General features: G+C 44.5%; 1 protein-coding gene across 3 annotated transcripts in view; it reads left to right on the top strand.

The window, feature by feature from the left end:
* Window positions 1-19,728, top strand: part of LOC140729413 (tetraspanin-18-like) — a 443,646-nt gene that overhangs the window by 209,486 nt on the left and 214,432 nt on the right. For 2 of the 3 annotated variants that reach the window (XM_073049121.1, XM_073049120.1), the window contains one exon: window positions 15,552-15,601. The gene's annotated coding sequence lies outside the window, so the exon portion shown is untranslated. Of the gene's footprint in view, window positions 1-15,551; window positions 15,638-19,728 lie in introns of all 3 variants that reach the window. The other variant, XM_073049122.1, reaches the window with a different exon arrangement.

Below are 19,728 nucleotides of genomic sequence, written 5' to 3' on the forward strand. Positions count from 1 at the left end.
GCCTTCCGGGTTCTGCTTGGCCCTCCCTTCGTCTCCACATTGTCTGTTCTGCCAAAGTTGCCTTACCTTGTATTTCAATTAGGTCCTCCACGTCAGGTTCTGGAGTTAGGCTTACCTGGGGGGCAATGACGGCTGACATACATCCAGACGCTTTTCTAGCTGCCTCGTCTGCAGCTTGATTTCCCTTTGTTATTACATCATTTCCCTTTTTATGTGCCTGGCATTTGACCAGCCAATGCTTTAGGTTTCATTATGGCTTTTATTAAGTCTAGAATTTGCTGACAATGTTGTATGGGAGCTCCGCTACTTTTTCTAAAACCTCTCTGCTTCCACACTGCCCCGAACAAATGGCATACTCCGTGAGCATATGCTGAATCAGTATAGATGTCTACTGTCTCACCTTCCATCATTTCACACGCAGCAGTCAAAGCTTTGAGTTCTGCTAGTTGGGCGGAACACGGTTGGGGACAGGACTCCATCCGAATAATCTTATAGCTCGACTGATCCTGTTGCACTACTGAGAACCCTGCATGATTTCCATCATAATCCCTATAACAAGAGCCGTCTACGAACAGAACCTGTTTATCTATCTCCTCTAGTGGTTCTGACCGTAGATCTGCTCTCAATTTGGCAGATGCCATTGTCTTCCCTACACAATCATGGGGTTCTCCTTCATAGTCTAAAGGGACAAAATCGGCTATATTACTGGTAGTGCATCTCTGTATAGTTATGTCAGGAAATGTCAATAGCATCTGATACGCTGCTATCCTGGCTGGTGTCAGCACAAATTTCCCTCTTTCCAGCAGTTCTGCTACTTTGTGGTGCTGACTGCAATTCCTGCTTAATAGTACTGAAAGCTATCTCCGCCTCTCCATTCCACTGTAAGCCGTTCTTCAAATTTGTATGTCCTGCTTCTTTCATTATCTTTCTTAAAGGTGCCACAATCTCAGCATATTCTCCTATCCAATCTGAGCTGTACCCTGCCATTCCCAAAAATGTCATCATCTGCCCTACAGTCTGGGGTTTTGGGGCCTTAGCTATTGCCTCAATCTGATCTGGTGCTATCGCCTTCACTCCCTTGGATATTACCCTGCCTAAGTACTCCACTTGCTGCTTGCAGAATTGCAGTTTCTTTTTGGATACTTTATGTCCTCCGTGCGCTAGCTTCTCTAACAGAGTTACAGTGTCCTGCTTACACTGTTCCTCGCTGTGGGAGCAAATCAACAGGTCATCCACATATTGTAACAATGTACTTCCCAACGGCATGCCCTCTAGGTCTGCCTTCAATACCTGATTAAAAATGTGTGGTGAATGTTTAAATCCTTGCGGCATTCTGGTATAGGTATACTGGGCGCCTCTGTAGGTAAATGCAAACAAATACTAAGCACTCCTATTTAAGCAACCCCTGCACTGTCGATGCTATTCCTTCTTTATTTTCTGGTCTTAGTGGGTATCGTGGTCTCCTGGGTGGAATTGCTCCTCTCTTTAGCTTTATTTCCACCGGACTAGCTGTTTTTATTTTCCCTACGTCCGCGTCATGCTGTGACCATAGAATAGGCGGCAACTCATCTAACCTTTTATCTTTCTGCTGGCCTCTTTCCTTTCCCAGCAAGGGCATGTGTGGTTGGGGAGTTATTTCGACCTCTTTCACTGTCCCTACCATATCTACACTTACCATTATTTTAATACAATTGTTGTCTTCTGATATCCACACCTCTGGCGTGATTTTCCTCCACACTGTTACGGTTTCAGCACTCTTAACTAAAGGTCCTAAGTCTTTAGACTGATATCCCTTATTTATCACCAACGTTACGTGGGGCGCAGCCTCCGGTATCCTGTACCATTTTTCTAAAAAGGTGTTCCACTTAACTTGTAGAGCTGCCCCTTGCTTTCCAATCATCACAGCCTCCCCTTCCAGGTGCTGCTGGGTACATACCTCTAGGTGCCACCGCTCCTCTAACTCCCTGTTCTGAGTCTCGTCAAAAATCACTGTACAATGTAGCTCAGATTTGGGCACTACAGCCCTAGGTAATACAGCCTGCACGCCCTTTTTCCATTTTTCCCAGGTTTCCTGAATCTGATCTGCAATGTCTCCTATCCAAAAGGCATTAGCCTTCTTGTCTTCTTGCACTATCAATTGAACCCCTGCTCTTTTCACACTCAGCCCCTTTCTGGTGCATTCTAATTTTAATTCCAGTTTCAACAAGGCATCTCTGCCTAACAAATTAATCGGAGTTCCTTTAAGTACTAGCACCGGCAAAACAATTTCTTTACTTCCCATTCTCAACCGCACTGGAGCCGTGCACTGTGTTAACTGTGTTTTCCCGATAACCCTACCGTCTTAATAAACTTTCCTGACATGGGAAGGTGAAGGGCATACTGTGGCTGGCTGATTACATTCCCAGCACAATCTCTCTACCTCTCTTTCCCACTGTCTTCTCACTGGTCTCCTTTGCCCATAGCTCCTCTGTCCCCCTCCTTGGGACTTCCAGTCCTGTCTGGGCTGTTTGAATTTAGTTTGTTCCTGATAGAACATTTGTGGGGATGTTCCCTCAAAGTTAATTATTGGCATGGGGTTTTCCAGCCCTTGTCTTACAGTATGATCGGCCCCTCCATATAGCAGTGTTTTGTCCAGTTCGATGGCTGTACTCGAACCGGTGGTTGTTGGCAGCATCTTTTTATTTTTCTCTTTTTCCTTCTTTTTGAGTTCTTCGAGCTGCATTTGTGTTAACTTTCTTTGCACCTCTTCCTGTTGCTCAGTCAACCTTCGTTTGTCTTTCTGGTATTTCTCAACGGCATGGACTACGTGGTCTCTAAATTCTCGTGGGGTCTTTGACGTTAGCCCAACCACCTCCTCCAGTTTGGATTTTACTTGTGGCGGCATTGCATCCAAAATGCTATGTCGGAACAGTGAGGTCATAAATAAGCTATTCTCCACCTCTTGCTCCAGTCTCCACCTTTTCAACTGGTTTTCTACGTAGGCTGCTGGGTTTTCAGTGTCTCCCAGTGGATCCCCTTTTAAGGCTTTGGGGTCCACTTTGGGCGGATAAAGCTTTCTGAGGGCCTGCCATACCCTCTGCCTCACTCTGTCAAACCCGTCTCCATCAGTTCTTGGGTCGTTCGAGTTTACTATGCCAGCCATTTCCATTAGTTCGTTAAATTTGGAGGTTCCCATCAACCTTATCAACAGTGCCTTCAAATCTCCCATAGCCAATAATCGTCCTGCTGTTTCTTCCTCAAAGGCTCTCATCCATTTCCCTGCTCCTTCATGTAAATTGGGCAGAGTGTTTTTCAGCCCTTCTAGGTCCTGGGATCCCCAAGGGATATACTGCACTTGTCCTGATCCTTTAACTAACAACGGCATCATTCTTCCTCCTCCTTCCCACCTGCCCTGGCTTTCCTCCTCCCCTGACTCCCCATCTGTCTCTGGGTATGTCTTTACTGCCTCCCACATAAATGTCTCCGGGGTTCTGCTCTTCCCTCGGTCTCCCTGTGGAGTCCTTCCTTTCTGTCTTGATTCAATGCCTGGTGGGCCCCTTGAATATTTTTCACATCTCTCCTGGTAATCCCATTTTTGTACCTTATCTGACTCTCTCTCTACTTCCGCAAGCCGCTCCCCTACTGCCTCCTTCTGTCCTTCTAGGCTTCTGCCCTCCACCTCTTCCCCATAAATTCTCACACCCTCTCTCTCTCTCCACTTAACTCTTGCTCCTCAAATGAGTCACCTTCTCTAGTCTGTTTATTCCTATGGTATAATCGGTACTCCTCATATTCCTTCGCCTCCCTCAAGTATATCATCCGTTCAATCTGTTCTTGCATTTCTCTCTGTACCTGTTCTATCTTTATCTTTTCTGCCTGCATCTCCTGCCATATCGCCGCTTTTTCCTTCTCATATTGTTTTTTCTCCTCCTCATTACCCCAAACCTGTACTTCTCCCTGCATGTTTACTGTTCCCATTAGCAGGGGGCACTGCTTAGGGGTTCCTTCCTCATTATAGGGAGGGGGCTTTTCTGTTGCCAGCCTCTCACTGTATCTTTCTCTCTCTCTCTCTCTCACACACACACACACACGCACACACACGCACACACACGCACACACACGCACACACACACACACACACACACACACACACACACACACACACACACACACACACACACACACACACACACACACACACACACACACACACACACACACACACACACACACACAGTTTCTCCAGCACCTCTGTATCTTTCTCACTTGCAATCAATATTCTACCTGTCCTCCTCAGCCTTTCTCCCTCCGTTCTAAAGAGTTTTAGCACTTCCATTTCTTGTTCTCTTTTTTGCTCCCTTTTCTTAGATTTATCTTTTGATTTGTACTTTTTAGTTAGTTCCTCCATTTCTTCGCACAAACTTACATCAAATGTTCCTTCTTTTGGCCACTTTGTGACCAGGTTTTTGGTTCTTTTTTCCCATTTTTCTGAAGTTTTTGTGATCTCATTTTGAAAAAATGGGTATTTTTTGCTCAGAATCTCTACTGCTGTTCCTTTACCTGTCATGTTATTCTCTCTTGTTAATGTACTTTTTTCCCCTAATTCTATTCTAACACCTCGCCTGAGCAGACCCTTCTCTCAAGGCGGTAACCGCGAGGACTTTTTTTCCCTAACTCTATTCTAACACCTCGCCCGAGCAGACCCTTCTCTCAAGGCGGTAACCGCGAGGACTTTTTTCCCTAATTCTATTCTAACACCTCGCCCGAGCAGACCCTTCTCTCAAGGCGTAACCGCGAGGACTTTTTTCCCTAACTCTATTCTAACACCTCGCCCGAGCAGACCCTTCTCTCAAGGCGGTAACCGCGAGGACTTTTTTTCCCTAACTCTATTCTAACACCTCGCCCGAGCAGACCCTTCTCTCAAGGCGGTAACCGCGAGGACTTTTTTCCCTAACTCTATTCTAACACCTCGCCCGAGCAGACCCTTCTCTCAAGGCGGTAACCGCGAGGACTTTTTTTCCCTAACTCTATTCTAACACCTCGCCCGAGCAGACCCTTCTCTCAAGGCGGTAACCGCGAGGACTTTTTTCCCTAATTCTATTCTAACACCTCGCCCGAGCAGACCCTTCTCTCAAGGCGGTAACCGCGAGGACTTTTTTCCCTAACTCTATTCTAACACCTCGCCCGAGCAGACCCTTCTCTCAAGGCGGTAACCGCGAGGACTTTTTTCCCTAATTCTATTCTAACACCTCGCCCGAGCAGACCCTTCTCTCAAGGCGGTAACCGCGAGGACTTTTTTCCCTAACTCTATTCTAACACCTCGCCCGAGCAGACCCTTCTCTCAAGGCGGTAACCGCGAGGACTTTTTTCCCTAATTCTATTCTAACACCTCGCCCGAGCAGACCCTTCTCTCAAGGCGGTAACCGCGAGGACTTTTTTCCCTAACTCTATTCTAACACCTCGCCCGAGCAGACCCTTCTCTCAAGGCGGTAACCGCGAGGACTTTTTTCTTAACGTATTAACTTATTTGTACTTACCCTCACTGCAGTGTTCTTGAGCAATCCTCTGAGCCTCCTCCGTTAACCCCCAATTCTGCCAGATTCTTTGGACCGGAGAGACCCTTTGGCAGCGGTTCCACACTTCCGAGACTCCAAGACCTCCTCAAAGCCAACAGAATTCTTAGTCCAAATTGTCGCAAAAAAGCGCTTTCCTTTTGTTTTGGGTGCACCCATAATTCTGTTAGCCTTGTGGGGGTCCCTAGAGGACCGGGAAGCGTTCCCAATCTGCCGTTTCCCTTCCTCGGGTCTCTGCCCAATCCTGCCGACTGACGCCAATTATGTCGTGGTTTTTCGTGCTTTTCAAATAACCAGGAGACGCAGAAGATTCTTCAAGAAGGGTTAAACTTTAATTTGCAAATCAAAGCTGAGACAGTCATTGAGCTGGTCGCTGACTGCCTCCTGATTCTCGGATACAGCCGCTTTTTAAAGCAAACCTGGTTTAGCTGCATTAACATATCCAAGCGGTGCATATCACAGTTACTATTGTTTTTACCTATTGACTTATTTGTTCTAGTCGACTATATAGTTTTAATTACACAGCAGACATGTTCAAAGCAAAATATCCCTACATATTGTCTCTACATTGCTTTAGTTACACAGCCGACAAGTTCAAAGCAAAATATCCCTACATATTGTCTCTACATTGCTTTAGTTACACAGCCGACATGTTCAAAGATCCCTGAGTTACTGTTCATTAACACATATTGTCTCTACATTCAATTGGATACCTGATTAGCATATATTGACACATCATTGTCCTTTAGCATTTCACACAGTTTTGGTTACACAGCAACTTCACAGCTGGCGACCGCTCCCAGCCACCTCTCCCTAGCATATACCAACACACCATAGTTTTTAGCATTAAGTTTTATACTCCATAAAGTTTTATACTCCATAATATTCATATTCTCCAATACAAGAAATTACCGCCAACAATACTAAATTTTACTGTGTCGTAGCATCATTAAGTAGTTCCACTATAGCCAGAGAGATGAGTCAATCAGAAGACGTCACTGCAGGTGATAAATATTTCACTCTGAAAACTCACCTACTACAGACGTTTGGATTGTCTGAGTCTTTGTGGGTCAAACAGTTGGTCCCCTTGTCAGACACGAGACCTTTGGACTACATGCTGTCTCTCCTGGGCAATCATCATCCTTGTTGTATTGTTGAAGAACTCTTCATGCAGCAAATGCCTGATCCGGTTCACACAGCCCTCACTAATGACCCATGAAGGACTCTAGGGAGTTTGTTAAAATGGCCAGTAGTCTACACACATCTAGGCAGAAGTGCATTGTTTCTCTTCCCTTCGTGTCTCAATAAGCCCTGTCAGTAGAGCTCCCGACAGACTCACGCCTACAGCACCAAACCAGACTATGCCCAGTCTATGTTTTTACCATGCACCCTTCAGCATGAACGCCAAAAAGTGCTGACCGCCATGCATATTAGACGGTTCTAGAGCATCAGGACGTTAGAGGTCTGTGAACACTGGGTTACAGCTGCCAGGGTCATCTACTGGTCATTAAGGACACCCTTTCAGGGCGATACTTTGTGTGCTGCACGGGCGCTCAAGTGAGTGTGCTGCTGGCATCAGCCATTGCTGGATCCAACAGGACCCGGACTTCTGGGACACGACACCTGATGTTCTGCTTCAGCGGATGACACCACACATGGGACCATCTTCGCTAGAGTTGCTAGACCTCTTCTAGGTGCGGATTTCCTACGTCTGTTAGTCGATCTTAAGAACTGCCAGTTCGTAGATGCAAAGGACTTTGGTCGTTACCCTGTACCCCCAGTAAGTTCCCCACGATGACTCTGTCTAGCGCATGCATCACCACGTGTGAATTCACTCACCTGCTGGGTGAATCCCCAAACCTCACCGAGCCCACATTTTCCACTACGGTCACAAAGCAGGGGATGAGCACCACATTTCCACAGGTGGCTCGCCAGTCTGTGCCCAGACAGCACTCAGGAAAGCTGGCCAGTGAAAAGGCTAAATTTGGATTGGAAAGGATTGGCATTGTATGCAGGTTGGGCTTCACCCCTCCGATGGTGGTTTCCGTCCACGCAGTGATTACCGTCACCTTAATGAGGGCACCATGCCTGATCGTTACGTGGTCCCCCATATTCAAGCCATTTTGGCAAGGTAATTTTTTCCAAAGTGGACTTGGTCAGGGGTTACCATCAGAAGTCTGTATGCACTGAGGTCATTCCCAAAACTGCTGTTATAACCTCAAACTACTTGAGTTTGAGTGCATGCCATTTAGGGTGAAAAATGCAACACAGACTTTCCAGTGACTAATGGACTCTCTTAAACAATTCAGATTTTCTTTTTGTTTACCTGGATAACATACTTGTCACCAGTGCATCCAAAACTGAGCACTTATTACATTCCACATACTTTTCAAGGACTTAATAGCAGACAACTCGAGCTGATAATCAGGCAATGTTGGCTTAAGACTTTCTCCACAGCTGCATCTTCACAGAAAGGGTGACACTGTTGCTGTAAAAGTTGCTGCTATTATGGACTTACCACTGCTCCGCACGACCAAAGCATTGCAAGAGATTTTAGGTGTGGTGAATTTCTATCACTGGCACGGAGAGAGTCCAGAGGAGGTTCATGAGAATGATCCTGGGAATGAAAGGGTTAATGTATGAGGAGTTTTTGATTAACTTGAGCCTGTACTTGCTGGAGTTTATTGAAACTTATGAAGTGTTGAAAGGTCAAGATAGAGTGGACGTGAAGAGGATAGTGAGCGATTCCAAGACCAGAAGTCACGGCCTCAGAAGACACAGGCATTCCTTTAGAACAGAAATGAGGAAGAATTTCTTTAGCCAGAGGGTGCTGAATCTGTGGAGTTTATTGCCACAGATTGATATGGAGGCTAAGTCACTGAATAGCTTTAAAGTGGAGATTAATAGGTTCTTAATTAGTAAGGGTGTCAAAGTTTACAGAGAGAAGGCAGTGGAATGGTCTCTTGGTCTTATCCCCATATCCCCCGGAACCCTTATGTCCAGAAACCTGTCCATCTACCTTTGAATATTTCTGTCTGGGACGAGGAGATACATGGGAGATGAACCTCTGTAGTTTCATGTTTATTAACTAATATTACTGCCAATCCTTGAAGTTTTCTCAAGAATTTTACTTCAGCAGTGGTCCTTAATGAGAACCAAAGTGAGAGCTGTGATGAAGTTAAGTTCTTGAGAAACCTTCAAGGATTGGCAGTACAGGAAATCCATGCAGGATACCTTAAAGATTTGTCTGCTCTGAGCTCGGCTCTAACTCCATCTGCGTTTGCAGATGTTACCACCACACTGCGTCATGTCACAAATAGCCAAGAGTTGTAGTTCAGGAAGGAGACAGAGAGCTCGGTGGCAACATCCAATCCCTCAATGTCAACAAAAGAGCTAGTCATTGATTTCAGGAAAGGTGTTGGTGCACGTGCTCCTGCCTACATTAACGCTGTGGTGTTTGGGAAGGCTGGGTGCTTCATGTTCCTAGTACAGTATAGCACCAGTCCCTCTCCTATTAGGCTGAAGATCTAAAAACCTGAAAGCATGTGCACCAAGCTCAAGGACAGATTCTCCCCCACTGTGATAAGACTATTATGACAAGATGGAATCTTTGACCTCACAACCTTGTTCTATCTTTTGCTGTTCACCCACACTGCACTTTCTTCGTCGCTTTAACACCTTAGAATCATAGAGCATGGGAGCGGGGCCTTGCTCCTACCCCATCCCACCCGCCTGCCTTGGCTCATAACCCTCTAAACCCCTCCATCATCTGATCAAAATGGCTTTCAACACCTTGCTAATCTGCCCATCTGTTTTGTTCTATGCAATAATCTGACCTGTAAAAGCAAAGTAAACTCTTCATTGAATCTTGGCACATGAGACAATTATATTCTAATTCTAAACTCCCTGAAGGAAAGAATGCTATTGTTGTGGCAGTTTGTTGAAGTTTATTTATGAAGAGTAGATTTTGTGACCTGCACTATTGAATCCCTAATGGTTAGATGGAAGAACAAACACATGGTGAAGTGGGTGATATAAAGTTTTGCTGACTGCCAGAATGATTTTATTGCTGTGGAAACATTCAGACATTTATAAAGCAGAACTCGGAGCACCACTGGTCAAGAGACAATCACCCTTTCTTACTCTTGCTCTTTTCTGTATGTGAGCTTGATGTTCTGTTGTAAATGCAGGTCTGAACCACACAGGGAAGAGACAGAGCTCTTTTGCAATAGTGCATGAAGCAAGTACTGCCTCTTCAAAATACCCTGAGATACAACTTCCTCTGTCTTCCCCCGAAGTTGTCTGTATAGTGAGAACAGGCATAAATTATAGGCAGGCAGTGAAACAACTCTGGGCTCTAAGTGTTCTCACTTTCTTTGATTGATTCTAAGAGTCACAGTTACTGATATCCTTATTCAGTGTTGCCTCACACAGAAGTTACTTCTAATCTGCCGAGAGGCAGGCTTTTAAATGTTAACATATCACTGAAGGATCCTGGCAGGGTTTTGCCTGCTGTGATCTTATTTGAAGATTTATTTTCGTCTCAATTGGCTGCCACTGCTGGTTCCTGGTGATAAGCAGGAAGTCTCTGATGTTTGCACATTAGTGGCTCTCGATCTGTCACTGATCTGTCAAAGCAGCTGGGTGCGAAGTTGAAAGCAAGATTGGAGTGACAGTGAAAATTTGCCAGAATTCAAGACGCATTGGGGCACTCTGGCCTTGTTTGTTGGTCTGGTTGTGAGTGAGCTGTAGTCAACTGCCTTGACTCACAGACAATGGCCAAGGACCACTTCACCAATAGTGAGTCCAACAACGTTAAACCCGTGAATGAAAATGTTAAAAATACTGCAGATGCTGGAGATAAGATCTAAAACTGGAAAATATTTGAATCTTTAGGAGGCCAGGCGACACCTGTGGAGAAAGAAACAGTTAAAAATAATTGGTAAATTATTGATCTCATGTTCTGAGGGACGGTGAAAAACAATGTTTCTCATGCCATTCATACAGATTATTTCATTATATCAGTACATCAAGGTAGTGCAAGGAATGAGCAATCACGGAATGCAGAATAAAATGTAACAGTTGCAGAGAAAATACAAATGCAGAAAGACAATAATGTGCAAGGCTACAAGAGGTAGGTTGCGAGGTCCATTATTGTACAAGGAGACTATTCAGTAGACTTATAACAGTGGGATAGAAGTGTCCTCGAAGATTCTTGGTCAAAACTGGGAACATTAAACATGCAATGGCCAATAACTCTGTGACGAGAGGTAGATGGTTTCCCCAAAATCTCCGAACGCAGCTAATTTATTCATGTGCAAACTGAATTCAGGTATTTCTGTTTTCTGTGTGTGGGATTAAAATCAAAGATTTCACATAATATTGTTGAACAGAAAAGCTTTAAGCTCATTATATTACAGCAGTACTATTCACGCAAGGAAAAACAGCGTTGACTATTGGTGACACCTCCCTTCCTGATGCTCTAAACAATGATGGCCCTCAGAGGGGAAGAGGAAGGCTATACCAGGAAAATTACCTCTTCCACAACGACAAAGGAGATGGTTATCTACCTTGGGAGAACTCGCACCACTCACACCCTTCTTTACATTGGCAGCACAGTGGTAGAAACGATGAGCAGCTTCAGACTCCTAGAAATGCACATCTCTCAAGGTCCCGCACAATCAAGAAGGTTCACCAACTTGCTGATGAGGCTGAGGAGAGCTGGAGTATGCACATCAATGCAACCTTCTACAGATGTGCTGTAGAGAGCATTCAAACATGCTGCATCACTGCATGGTACGGAAACTGCATTGTAGTTGCTGCACTCATCTGAACACCCAAACAGCTACACCAGGGTCATTACAAACTCCAGTAAAATAGCTGAAGATGACTGCGTCCCCACAAAATCGTCAGGGTCTTCCCCAATCAGAAGCCCTGGATGAACAATGAAATCTGGAATCTGCTGAGAGCCAAGTCAGAGGCATTCAAGTCTGGCGATCAAGAATGCTACAAGAGGTGCAGGTATGGTCTCCGGAAAGCATCTCTCGGGTGAAATGGAGACTCTGGACTAGACTGGAAACAACGAGAGACTCTCAACAGCTGTGGCAGGGTTTGAATGCCACAACCTCCTACAAAGCTAAACCTAGCGACAAAGCGGACAGCAAAGCTTCACTTCCATATGAGCTCACTTTGACCACCAGAACAGGGAGGAACCATCGCACACCCCACTGTCTCCCGGTGATCCTTTGGTCTCAGTATCTGAAGATGACATGCAGACTGCCTTCAAGAGAGTGAATCCAAGGAAAGCATCCGGTCTGGATGGAATACCTGGCTGAGTACTGAAGATCTGTGCTGACCAACTGGCTGGTGTCTTCATGGATATCTTCATCCTCTCACTCCAACAGTGTGTGGTACCCACCTGCTTCAAGCAGGCTTCAGTCGTACTGGTGCCCAAGAAAAACATGGTAACCTGTCTCAATGACTGTCGCCCAGTGGCAATTACATCCACAACGATGAAATGTTTTGAGAGGCTGGTGTTGAAGCATATCAGCTCCTGTCTGAGTGGTGACTTGGATCCACTCCGATTCGCCTACTGAAGCAACAGGTCTACAGCAGACGCCATCTTGTTGGCTCTTCACACAACCCTGGAACATCTGGACAATAAAGATGCATACAGCTCTTTATCGATAACAGCTCAACATTTAACACCATCATCCCCTCAAAACTAATCAGTAAACTCCAAGACCTGGGACCAATACCCCCTTGTGCAATTGGATCCTGAATTTCCTCAATTTCTGGTCCCAGTCGGTTAGAATTGGCAAAAACATCTTCACAATCTCCATCAGCACAGGGGCACCACAGTGATGTGTCTTTAGCCCCCTACTCTACTCGCTTTACACCTGTGTCTGTGTGGCTAAGTACTGCTCCAACACCGTATACAAGTTTGCTGACAACACCGCAGTTGTGGGCCGTATCAAAGGTGGTGATGAATCAGCATACAGGAGGGAGATTGAAAACGTAGCTGAGAGGTGTAATAACAACTACCTCTCACTCAATGTCAGTAAGATCAAGGAACAGATTGTAGACTTCAGGAGAGGGGAATCAGAGATCCATGAGGCAGAAATCATTGGAGGATCAGAGGTGGGGAGAGTCAGTAACTTTAAATTCCTGGGTATCACTATCTCAGAGGACCTGTCCTGGACCAAACATATAAATACAATTGTGAAGAAAGCACAACAGTGCCTCTACTTCCTCAGGAGTCTGCGGAGGTTCAGCATGTCATCAAAATCCTTGGCAAACTTCTATAGATATTTTGTGGAAAGTGTGCTGACTGGCTGCATTATGGCCTGGTTGGGAATACCAATGTCCTTGAGCAGAAAATCCTGCAGAAGGTAGTGGATTTATCCCAGTACATCTCAGGTAAAACCTTCCCAACCACTGAGCACATCGACATGAAAAGTTGCCATAGAAAAGCAGCACCATTATCAAAGATCCTCACCACGCAGGCCGTGCTGCTTTCTCACTGCTGCCACCAGGTGGTCGGTACAGGAGCCTCAGGACTCACATCACTAGGTCAAGAACAGCTACTTTCTGGCCAGAAAAAGGCCAGTAACATCATGAAGGATCCCATCCACCCTGCTCCTGGACTCTTTGTCCCACTCCCATCAGGGAGGAGGTTATGTAGCATCCACGCCAGGACCACCAGACTCAAAAACAATTATTTTCCCCAAGCAGTAAGGCTGATCAGCACCTCCACCCATTAACCCACCACTCCACATCCCCACACAACCACCAATATTCACTTCCTGTCAGAGTCACCTTATGTACTCCTATAGCTGGTGTCACTCTGGACATACAATCAATGTATCTAAGCTATCTTATATATTTATATTTTTTGTGATTTTATTATTATGTTCTTTATCATATACTAATTTTTTGTGCTGCATCGCATCTGGAGTAACAATTATTTTGTTCTCCTTTATACTTGTGTACTGGAAATGGCATTAAGCAATCTTGAACTGGATTTGACAAGTTTGACAAGTTGTGATGTATTTGTTGGAGAAATTAGAACCTGTGGCCAGTGTTGCTGAATTATGTGCAATAAGAGTTTGTGACCTTTTCAAAACATTACTGAATATTTAATATTTGCAACGTAGCATACAGCAGTTTGTTTTGTTTAACTTTAGGGAGAGTGTTGGGTTTTAATTCTGCGGGAAATACACCAGATCAAATTGGATGTGAAATCTGCTCATGGGAATGGGTAGATAATGCACGAGTAAATCTTTTGCATTATAATCCAAAAATGTGATAATGCGTGAATATATTTCTGGTGTAAGAAAATGAAACCTTTAAACAGGATTTAAGAATAACAAAGGGCAAAAGCAAACTCAGGGAGATTCAGTCAATTTCTCAGATGACCTTTTCCTCTGATATCAATGATGGTGACCTTTAAAGGAAGTGTGTTGCAATGTCTGTTCCTTCTGTGGAGCCTTACTGCAATAATGAGCTGAGTGCTCAGAGCAGTGCCTGGAAAACACAAAGTGGCTCCTCATAATGTCACTCATTTGCTCACGATTCAGAAATGGCACAGAGGCCACAGTGACATGTACACATGTGTGCATATGCACGCGCACACATACACACGCACACACACACGAGCGCGTGCACGCACGCACACTCACACATATTCACACACATCATTTTTTTTACCTGAATCACATTAAATTTCCTTCATTTGACAATATTACCCTCTCATTTTTGCCATTTTTCAGATCCTGTTAAAAGATTTTAGCACTGGTGCAGTGGACAGAGAAACATTTGTGATTTGAGGATCAGATTATCTGCTCTGAACCTAATTGGTTTTATGTCTGTTCAAGTGAACTGGAGAAAAACAAAAGACAGCGTCTTAGGTCAAGGAGCCTTCATCAAAATGATGATAACCTCAGCAATCCACCTGTTAAAACAGCACATGATAGTTAAAGGTCAGGACATCCCTGTCCTCCTACCTGCCACCAACTATGAGCGCTTACGGTAGGCATCTCAAGGTACTGGGAAAACGAAACCGACAGTCTTTCTGCAATGCTTTTCAGCTAAGCTAGCAGTTTGAGATGTGTAATCCATGCTCTATTGTTGGGAAAGAGGCAGCAATTTTGTGCATGAACACTGAAGTGATTTAAAATGCAGATGCTGGAAATCCAGCATACAAACAGAAGAAACTGCTGGATAAATTCAGCAGGTCAGTCCTTAACTTTGGAAAGAGAAAGAGTCAGTGTTTCAGGTCAATGATCCTTTATCACCAGTAAGATACGGTCAGTTTGTTGGATGTATTAAGTTTAGTTGAGGAGTAAGTATTGACCAGTGCTGGGAGAACCTCCCTGCTCTTTTGCAAACAGTTCAATGCAAGTTGCTTGTTTATTTTATTTAGAGATACAGCGTGGGACAGGGTCTTCCAGCCCTTTGAGCCACACCAACCAGCAAACCACTGATATAACCCACGAATAATCACGGGACCAGTTAATCTACTAACTAGTCTTTGTTTGGATTGTGGGAAAACCCATGCACACATGAGAAACAAACATGCAAACTTGCTTACAGCGGAAGCCGGGATTGAACTCTGAACTCCGCCTCGAGCTATAACAGCGTCACACTAACCGCCACGCTACCAAGGCGACCCCATCTTGCATTGTCTGCACAAAGCAGATGGATGTGATTTGACTGCGACAACTTCCCATCCAAAAGGCAGGATGGTGCAATACTCCCTTAACTTTTCACTGGAAAGTCAGCTGAGATTTATTGTCACACTTCTAGTTAGATGCTTGAGTTATGCTGCAGAAGGCCTTTGATAACCACAATGATGCTGATTCCATGCATCTGAGCTTTTGGATTTCGTGTATGATAAAGCTGTGCTGTATTCAATCACCTCAGGATGACGTTACAGTGGATTTCTTACCTGAGCATTGTATGAAATTCTAATGCTTTGACAATCTGTTTGATCCCTAGGAACCAAATTTTAAGAAATTAATGCAGTACTGTGATCGGATCTACACAAGGTAGGACTTTGTGGAGTTTGGAGAAGGATGTAGAAGGTAACATGTTTTTTTCTGCTGTTCCCCTACAGCATTCAACTACTAAAGGACAACAAACTCAGTCAAGCTAGAAACAAATTAAATCCAAGTGATTCTGATAAGCGAAGTACAAATGTCAAGTGAATAAAAAGTGAATCACACACCATTTCCTTTTCATTGTGAAAACCCAACTGGTAGGAAAGTGAACAACTTAAACCCAGATAAGGCAGGTACACCGGACCATAGACTAAACTCTTGAGTGTGACAATGTTCACCAGCTGTTAATCGGTCTGAATCCTTTCAAGTGCTATCGATGCTCCCCAAATAAGCAATGTAACAGTCACAGCAAGATGTATGTCACAACTGTTTGTACACAAAAAGATAAAATAGATATACAAATATACAGTACATATACTGGCTGCATCACCGTCTGGTATGGGGGGGGGGGGGCTACTGCACAAGATCGAAATAAGTTGCAGAAACTTGTAAAATTAGTCAGCTCCGTCATGGGTACCAAGCTCCATAGTATCCAAGACATCTTCAAGGAATGGTGCCTTGGGAAGGTGGTGTCCATCATTAGGATCCCCACCAGCCAGGACATGCCTCTTCACACTGTTACCATCGGGAAGGAGGTACAGAGGCCTGAAGACACACACTCAGTGATTCAGGAACAGCTTCTTCCCCTCAGCCATCCGATCTCTAAATGAACATTGAACCCATGAACACTACCTCATGACATTTTTATTTCTGCTATTTTTGTACTACATATTTTAGCTTAGCTGTTTAATAGACATGTATATACTTAGTGTTATTCAGAGTCATACAGCACAGTTATACAGCCTCTGGACCCTCGATATCCATTGTACTCCTCCATACTAATTCTATTTACCAGCACTTGGTAAAGCCCTTCTGTACTTGTTAAATGTGGTGAAGCCTCTGCCTCTGCCACCCCCTCAGGTAGAGTGGTCCAGACATGAACCACCCTCTGGGTGAAAACAAGCTTCTCCGTTCCCCTCTCTCACTTATCCCTTCCCTTAAAACCATGCCTTTTAGCTTTATAAAGGTCTGCTATAAAACAAAGGTTTCCCACTATGCACCCTTTCTTTACTCTTCATTATGTTATACATCTGCTTCAAGCCACCCCCTCTGCCCTCTCAGCCCCCACTAATTCAAGGAAAACAGACACAACCTCTCCAGACTCTCCTCATCCAGTAAGTGAAATGTTCTACTGCAGGTAACTGCCTGGTGAATCTCCTTTGCACTTCCCTCAGGTGGGGTGACCACCGCACACAAACCTTCTGCTGTGGCCTAACTAACATTTATAAAGCCTCACTAGATGCAGAAAGCGTGCAGCAAGTCATGGAATAACGAGGGAGAAGGGGGAGCTGACAGGTGATGTACAGGGGATCTCCTTGTGCCCATCCATTTCAATTTGACTTCCTATTCCCATTCTGCTATGTCTGTCCATGGCTTCCTCTACTCTGCCATGATGAGGCCAAGCTCAGGTTGGAGGAGCAACACCTCATATTCCATTTGGGTACCCTCCAATCTGAAGGCATGAGCATTTCTAACCCGATCATTTCTCCTTTCCCCCTGTTCTTTCTTTCCCATTCCCCACTCTGGTACCCCTCTCAACCCTTCTCTTCTCACTTGCCCATCACCACCTGCTGGTTCCCCTGCCCCTTCCTTGGTCCACTGTCCTCTCCTATTAGATTCCTCCTTCTCTGCCCTTTACAATTTCCGCCTGTATCCCCTCCCAGATTCTCAAATCGTACCCTCTTTCCCACCATCCACCAACCTCCTCACAGCTGTTTTACCTGTCAACTGCCAACTTGTGCCTCTTCCCCTTCCCCTACTTTCTCATACTGGCTTCTGTACCCTTCCTTTCCAGTCCTGATGAAGGGTCTCAGCCCGAAACGTTGACTTTTTATTCCCCTCCTTAGATGCTGCCTGACCTGCTGAGTTGCTCAAGATTTCCAGCTTCTCCACAAGCAGACTGCTTGGCTGTATTTAGCATTGTTGATGCAAGAAACAGAAGCGATGTGAAGAGATTGTATTGCATGCAGCAGATATTAGGACTGGGAGTCTACTAATTGCTGGTGTTGCTGGTGGAAAATGCTGCAGGGCTCTGGGCTTAGAGTAGGAGAGTGGGACCAATTGGATGGTGCTACCGAAGAGCTTCTGCTCAATGCATTGAATGTGGAATTCATGTACACAATTAGTGAAACTGCCCTGAAAGGTTTCTTCAGCACAATTGATGCTCCAATGACCTAGGAATGATAAAGGACCGATAATATATTTATAAAAATAGAGATTAGTCACATGTACGTGAAAACATACAGTGAAATACATTAACAACAAACACAGTCCAAGGATATGCTGGGGGCAACCTGCAAGAGTCATCATTCTTCCAGCGCCACACTGTTTCCAAGTCAAAATGGTGTGTAAGTGAGCCTGTAGATGATGGTGTTTTCAAGCACTTAGCATTTGTTGTTGTCAGGATAGATCTGCAAGCTATGAGCGTGTAATTAGGATAGTCTAGGTGCGTAACTGCAGTGCATTTTGTAAGTGGCATCCACTGCACTCATTTTGGAAAGAATGAATGGTTACTGCAAGCTATTGTATGTCAATCAAAACAGTTGATCTCTCGAATCCTGGCTGATGTTTTTATTATTGTAGAAGCTGCTTTCAGCTAGGGAATTGGAGAATTTTCCTGATGACCCTTTTACCTGGGAAAGCTTTGGAGTATCAGGAGATAAGGCACCTTCCTTAGTATATTCAGCCATATACCTGCTCTTGTAGTAGTAATTGGCTGGTTCGCCCGAGATTCCGAGCAATGGTGACCTCCCCCCTCCCCACCCCAGAAAGCACGATGAGGCAATAAGTAATGGTTGTGCCATTGAATATTGAGAATAAATGGACTCTCTCTTGTTGGAGATGGTAATTTCTTGATGCAGGAATACTTCTGGCTGCTTATTAGCCCATGCCTAGATGTTACCTTGTTTTTGCATATGAATAGGTAAAAGTCCAGTAAATGAAAATGTAACATAGAAGAATTGGTATTGTCTGTCTTGGCAGGAAAGGAAAGTGGTGCAGAGTGATCTGCGTTCTCTGCAGACTATCTACGCAGTATGTCGGCTCTGCAATTAATTTGGAATGTTAACAAGTTGTCAGAATAAATTGCAAGGGAAATTGAATGCAAAAGTGGGTGGTTATGACTTAGTTACAGAGCACATTGATGAGACCATATTTGGAGTATTATGTACAATATTTGTCCACCTAACTAATGAGGTATTTAGATCCAGACAGCTCAGAGATGGTTTACTGGACAGGAACCAGAATGTAAGAGTGGCCTCATGCTAACAGGTATGCAGATAGTGTAGACATGTCAAAGTCATATATGTAAGTACACGTGAGTACAGGTGCAGCAGCACCACACATCATGGAAGCTACATTCACAAGTAAAACATAAATTGTGCACAATTTCAACATGAAAGATCACAATTAGAATCAATTAAAACAAACTCCATCTTAGTGCCAATTGATCAAAGTTGTTGTCGGATTGCTATTGTAGTAGATTAAACATTACATTCCAGTGGTTAGAGTTGTACGGGTTGATTCAAGAACTGACTGGTTGAAGGTCAGTAGATGTTCCAGAACCTGGTAATGTGGCACCTTAAGCCTCTGTACCTCCTGCCAATGGTAGCTGTGAGAGATGGCATGGGCTGGACAGTGGGGATCTTTACTATAATAAAGGTTGCCTTTTTGAGACCAGAACATCATAAGACATAGAAGCAGAATTACTACATTTGGTCCAACAAGTCTGCACCACCATTTGACCATGGCTGATTTAACCCCTTTTAACCCCATTCTCCTGCCTCCTTCTCATAACCTTTGCTGCCTTTACTAATCTAGAACCTATGCTTTAAATATACTCAATGACGTGGCCTCCACAGCCATATGTTGCAATGAATTCCACAGATTAACCACCCTCTGGCTAAAGAAAATCCTTCTCATCTCTGCTGTAAAGGGATGTCCTTATATACTGAGGCTGTGCCCTCCCACTATTAGAAACATTCTCTTCATGCCCACTCTATCCGGTCCTTTCAGTG

The sequence above is a fragment of the Hemitrygon akajei genome, chromosome 6, assembly GCF_048418815.1.
Source record: "Hemitrygon akajei chromosome 6, sHemAka1.3, whole genome shotgun sequence".
In the NCBI taxonomy this organism is placed as follows: domain Eukaryota; kingdom Metazoa; phylum Chordata; class Chondrichthyes; order Myliobatiformes; family Dasyatidae; genus Hemitrygon; species Hemitrygon akajei.